Consider the following 6,389-nt stretch of genomic DNA (forward strand, 5'->3'; position numbering starts at 1 on the left):
TGATCATGTTATTCCCCTGCTTGAAACCCTTCAATGGCTCCCCATTGCATCTATTAATGAAGTTCAAACTATTTAAGCTGGTCGTTTAAGAGCCCCGTAGTCCCTGTTTCCACCTCTTCTGAATTTTATTTCATTTCCTTGAAATTCCTTTTGCTGCCTTTGCTTAGGCTGTTTTGTCTGTCAAAACAGTCTTTCTTTCCTCCCTTTGGTCTTACTGCTATTCATACATCAGGTCTCATCGTACCTGTGCTTGTATTTTTTTAAGCTGCCTGGTGCTGCTTGTGGCACTGACTTGTCATTGCCTTATCTAAGTTGCCTAAGGGTAGGGAACTAAATTTACCTTGGTCATAGTTAAATCTTCAGTACCTAGTTGGCAATTTGAAGTAAGGCAATACATATTCACTGGGGCAATAAAGGAATGAATAAATTCCTTTATTTCTTTATGAATAAATGATTGTTTTGAATCTAGGCATTTATTATGCAGTCCTTTTTTGTTTCTTCCATGTAACTCCTCACCTTAGTCAAGGGTCCCTCCAGGCTTGAGTGGAAAAGGTTAGAACATCCTTTGCCAGCTAAGAGCTCTTGTTCTCCAAGTGCCATACACCAGATGATCTCCATTTGTCCTTAGTTTATTACCATTGGGGAGTGTGGCTCTTAGGTGCAGAAGCTTCAAGAAAGAAGGAGAGGAGAGAACTTTTGTTGCCTAAGGCCAGAGGCTGTGAAGTGGAAAGTGAGGGTATGGTGGGCTTCATGGACATGCAGCCTAAGCGGTTGCATAGGGCTCTGTGTTCAGAGTTGCGCTTGGATTAATGCTATGCTGTTGCCATTTTGAAATGATTAATAATTTATCTTAAAACCTGTGATTTGTAAGTGAAGTATGATGATGCAGTGGAGCATGTATGTAAGCAGAGGAGATCCGTGCAAAATGTGTATATATTTGCTGTTTCTTGCTGTCCCATTGGTATGCGATGTTCAGGATGCTCACTACATGGCTTCCATAACACATTTACTCTATACTTCTGAACACATGGTCCCATGTTTTGTTTAATGCTGTGCTGTTGCTGTCTTGAAATTCTTAACAATTAAAAAAAAAAAAGCTTGATTTTATTAAGAAATGCAAAAGTTCATGATGTGGCCGAAAGCCAATGAATTTCTTCTGTGGCATGTTTTTTTCTTGAATTTTTCTCACTTGAATTATGACCTAACTGAGCCAAGATTGTCCAGGCCACTGACAATTCTGAACCAAGAGCAAATTCTATGGATATCTTGATTTTCATTCAATAAACTAGGAAATCAATAGTAAAAACATGCTGTATAATGTAATTTCCACTAAGGCAAGCCTTTGGCCTTTGGGCTGATGTTGGTGAATTTAAGAAGTCAGGAAAATTTCGTTTCTGTCACTGTCATTAGTTTTCTCTATTTCTTCATTCTATTCTCTTTGAATGGCATCCTCTTCCCCTGCTTTCTTTTTAATCCTCCACCCTGTGGTCTGGCTTTGGAGGCCCTGGCGCTCCACACGGGAGCTCTTTCAGAGTCCTTGGTGGCAGCCAGCTGGCCCCTTTTGGATTGTTGCTGGCAGTTAGGGGGTGGCAGGAAGGGCAGAGAAGAGAACGTCAAACGGGAAGAAGCAGCTTTCTCCTCCACAGAGTAAGGCCAGGACCTTGTATGGAGGTCTTCAAGAAACAAGAAATTTGCTACTCTGCTCTGACTGTTGCCTCTTATTAAAGGATTTGGATAATTTAGCTAAATACCGAAAGTGTACATTTCCATACTTGGGAAGGCAAAGGTCAGTGGCTGTAGATGCTTTTCCTACTGTGTGAGATTACCTGAGGGCGGAGATCACTGGGGAAGACAATGTCTTTGTGGCTGCATTTTGAAAGTTTGCAGGACTTCCACATGGATGGGGCTGCTCCTCTAAAGTGGGAGCTCCTGGCCATGGGACAGCTCTGCCCAGGGGACCCGACCCTACACAGCTACAAAGGAAGGCCAGGTCAGGAGGCCTGGCAAGGGTCACCCACCGCTGACACTGAGAAAGCCATTTCTCCCTGCTTGTTTATTTTCCTTGGTTATAGGAGCTTTCTTGTCCTGTCAGAAACTTGGAGCCTGGAATCATCTGTGTACCCAGAACCTTTCAAGCTGCCGGCCAGGAGATCCCCTGGTGGCCCAGTAAGCAGTCAACCTTCAGTTCATTCATTGTCTGGAGCATCAGTGTTTTCAAAATAGGATCAAAACTTAGTATGAGCATTTCTTCTGCCCTGCTTGATTTAAAACTCTCATTTTTTTTTTTTTCCAAAACGATTTACGTAAAATGTAATATTACTGCAGCAGGTCACCTTGTCTACTAGTCAAAGTTGTCAGTGTCGTTTACTCTTGTCTCTGTTTTTCCGTAGCGGTCCCTCTGGGTCTCCCATTTTGGAAGCAGGCACTCCAGCTGAGGAGGAGCCTGCGGGACCTGTGTGGGCACTGTGGGGGCAGGTTGGCTCATTACTTTTAATCATGGAATATAAAGGAAGCCACTCTTAGCTGTTTTCAGTCTAGACAGGATTTGATGATAATAGCACAAGTAAGGATCCATGTATTCCAGCCGGGGACACGTCAAATGGAAAAGGGTGCAGACCTGTTTTGCGCTCTGGCTGGCATCCTGCAGCTCATGGCTGGCCACAGGCCTGGTACTGCCTGACTTGGCCCATCCAGAAGGTGCGACAGTCAGAACCACCTCTGGGGAATGCTGGGCAGTGCCCGTCTGCACAGTCAGGGTCCTTCTCCTCGGCACTCATGGGCATCTCTCTTTATAGACCACGAAGGTGAGTGAGTGAAATGTTTTGCTGATTCTTCATCACAGGTTTCCTGAGGAAAACCTGTCACCATTCGTTGAAATGATTCAGGCCACCTTTTTGAGGTGGCTGAGCTTTGGCACAGTTAGGGAAAGAAGTGTGCATGTTGAAGATGTGTGTGCATGAAAGACCATGAGGCTTGTTATATGCCTGGTGTTCTACTGAAACAGAAGAACCAGGGGTTGCTGAGTTTATGCCTTGGGACCCACCATGGGGGTCAGACCCGGCACCAGGCTGGATTTGAGCTTCTTTCTCAGTCAGCTAGAAGGGGATGAGGGTGGGGGTGGGGGTGGGGGTGGAGGTGGCATGGATCAGAAGGAAGAGCAGCACAGAGCAACTTAAAAAAAATAATAGTGTCTCTCCATGGAAGAGCTAGAGATGATAGTAAAGAAGGTAGACTATCAATACAAGAAAAATCAAGGGTGAAATTGTTTGTATTGCTGACCAAAGGCAAAATACTTCTCTTGGATGCAGACCAGCAATTCCAAGAGCTCTTCTTAGTTTATCATCAAACCTGAAAAACCAGGAAAGGGAAACACTATTAGTGGGCCAAAAAGGTGGTGCCTGAATATTTGTTATTTTGAATGTGGTTTGAGGAAATACAAAGAGAATTTTTTTAATTTTGACTCCCAGTAGCTCCTGCTTGTTTTTATTGGATGCTGGGTCCATTCAGGTGTCATAGTGACATATTTGGCACAGTGCATCTCTTTTGTAACACACTCACTCACTGAATACTGCAGCTTTCTGGAATCATCATCAGGAACGTAAAAGACGATGCTTCCTGAGACTATGCTTGAGAACTCTTTCTTTGTCACTTGGCTTCAGGGACTCACTCATGCCAATCCAGCAATTATTTACATGGAGAATCTAGAAACCTAGGACATAGGCTGATTGGATTCTAGGGATTCATAGTGGACACTTTGGATCTAAGGCAGGAGAATTTTGCATTAGACTACACTAATTTTGTAGCTGGCCCTGAGTGAGGATTTGGAGGTTCTGATTTGGGGGAGTTCCCTTTCTCATTTTAAAAGGGACAATAGGATAGTTAGACTTCAAATTAGGTCTTTATTATAGGGTTTTGAAGAGGATGTGGGGACTTTGAGGGGAAAATACCCCAAAATTCAAAGTAAGAGCAACCTGTATATTTCCGGGTGATTTTAGGGAACTATATTCTTGTTACAATCAACAGCTCCTATGAAAATATGGTGTAAGCAACAAATAGTCTCTCCAGGAAGAGTACACATATTCATTTTCAGACAAAAGTCTGCTTATTTATTTTTGAGAATTTATTGATATCCTGAGGTTGAGGGTTATGAAACTCAGGATCATACCCTTTAACCATATATATTTTTTCATTTAATCTTTACAACTCTATAAACTTATTATTGTTATTACTATTATTATTACTATTCCCATAATACAGATGAAGGATTTGAGGCCCATAAACTTTAGTAATTTTCTTCTGAACTCTCCTTTCATCCATGGCAGACATCAATAATCAAAGAGAAATCTTGGTGAAACAAGATGCCACTTCAGCATCCCAAAACAGCACACAAGCACAATTAATACCAATAATATGAATGTTTATTCACAGTTGGCCTGTGCGGTGACATTTGTTTGCCATATCTGCCCTAGTTTCTTTTCCTCTGTAAGTAAGAAAAGTAATAGTAGGATATGCATATAGTAATGTCTGAAGGTGGTTTATTTCTATTAAGTGCACTAATAGGAATCCATGCTCTTTAATGATGTTCATTTCAACCCTAGAAATTATCCAACTGGCGCAAATGTAAATCTTCTGATAAAGGGAAAGTTGTTCCACCAGGATAGCACAGCAAGTTAAAAACTGAACTTGGATCTACTTCTGTATTAATGATGACTTGCACACATAGGGTTTGGATGAATGAGACAAATGGAATTCACATTTCAGATGCAGGGATAAGCAAAGAAAAAGATAATTGTGTTAATAGTCTTGAGGTAGTTAAGCCTATGGCTCTGGTTCTAAAACTGTAGTGTACGTAAGAATCATTTGGGATGCAGATGCCTGGGATCTTATCCCCAAAGTTTTTAATTCAGTCGATCTGCTGTGAGGATCAGGTATCTGCTTTTTTAAACAAGCAATTCTCATGACTGTGGTACCTTGGCCACATTTTGAGCAAGGCCAGAATGAAGGAATAATAGTTGCTTAAATTAGATGGCCAGGTGTTATTCTAAGTCCTTTAAATATCTAGTGTAGTTGGGCCACACCTTAATTTCTGGTTATGATTGACCAGATTTATCTAGAGCTTCCTGACTCTTATTTTCACTGAGGCTGATGCTCTTAAAAGATAAATCCATTGTAGGAACACGCTTAAAACAATTTGAGACATGCCTTCATCATGAGAGAAACTGATTATTCTTGTTATCTCTTTTGGAAGTGTGTTATTTCTTCAAATATTTGGAATTACTTAGTAAGTGAAATACTTTATATCACATTGACAGTGTACTATAAATAAAGAGGAAAGGGTGTATATAAAACTGAGTCTGGTTGGGAAAACAAAGCACAGACTTTGGAAAGTTATGTAACAACTGCTTAACCAAGAGAGATAATGACACAAGGAATATAATAAGGAAATAGGTATTACCAAATGAGAGTTAGAAAACAAGTATTATTAGTTGAGAGGGAAATGGGTGTGATGGAGTGACTTTAATTAAGACTTAATTCACAGAACAAATGTATTTTTTTTAATTAAAAAAACATTTCAAACAAAACAAAACAAAGTAATAGGAAAAGCAAATAACCTAAAATAACTACATTGCTTCCAACATGTTCCTACCATACCCCAAGAAAATTAAAAAAACAGTCATTCCTGAGCATTCTCGTATCATTAAGATTACTTTCCATATCTTATCCATTCTTTTAGATTATGGTTCCCCCTTCACTAGTTGCTGTCTATCTCTAGGTCCCCTACATTCTACAATATAAACCATTTATTTTACATTTTTCACAGAGTTCACATTAGTGGTAACATACAATATCTGTCTCTTGGTGTCTGGCTTATTTCTCTCAACATTATGTCTTCAAGTTTCATCCATGTGTCTGTCATGTGTTTCATGACCTCATTCCTTCTTAACTGCTGCATTGTATTCCTTCGTGTGTATACACCACATTTTGTTTATCTGCTCATCTGTTGAAGGACATTTGGGTTGTTTCCGTCTCTCAGCAATTGTGAATAATGCCACTATGAACATTGGTGTGCAAATATCTGTTCATGTCACTGCTTTCAGATCTTCTGGGTATATTCTGTGAAGTTAAATTGATGGATCATAGAGTAACTCGATATCTAGTTTTCTAAGGAAACACCAGACTGTCCTGCAGAGTAACTGTACCATTATACAGTCCTACCAGCAATGAATAAAAGTTCCAATTTCTCCACATCCTCTCCAGCATTTGTAGTTTCCTGTTTGTTTAATGGTGGCGATTCTAATTGGTGTGAGATGTTTTCTTATTGTAATCTTAATTTGCTAATAGCTAGTGAAGATGAACATTTTTTCATGTTTTTTTTTAGTCATTTGTAT

Source organism: Choloepus didactylus, chromosome 1 (genome assembly GCF_015220235.1).
Source record: "Choloepus didactylus isolate mChoDid1 chromosome 1, mChoDid1.pri, whole genome shotgun sequence".
Taxonomy (NCBI): Eukaryota; Metazoa; Chordata; class Mammalia; order Pilosa; family Megalonychidae; genus Choloepus; species Choloepus didactylus.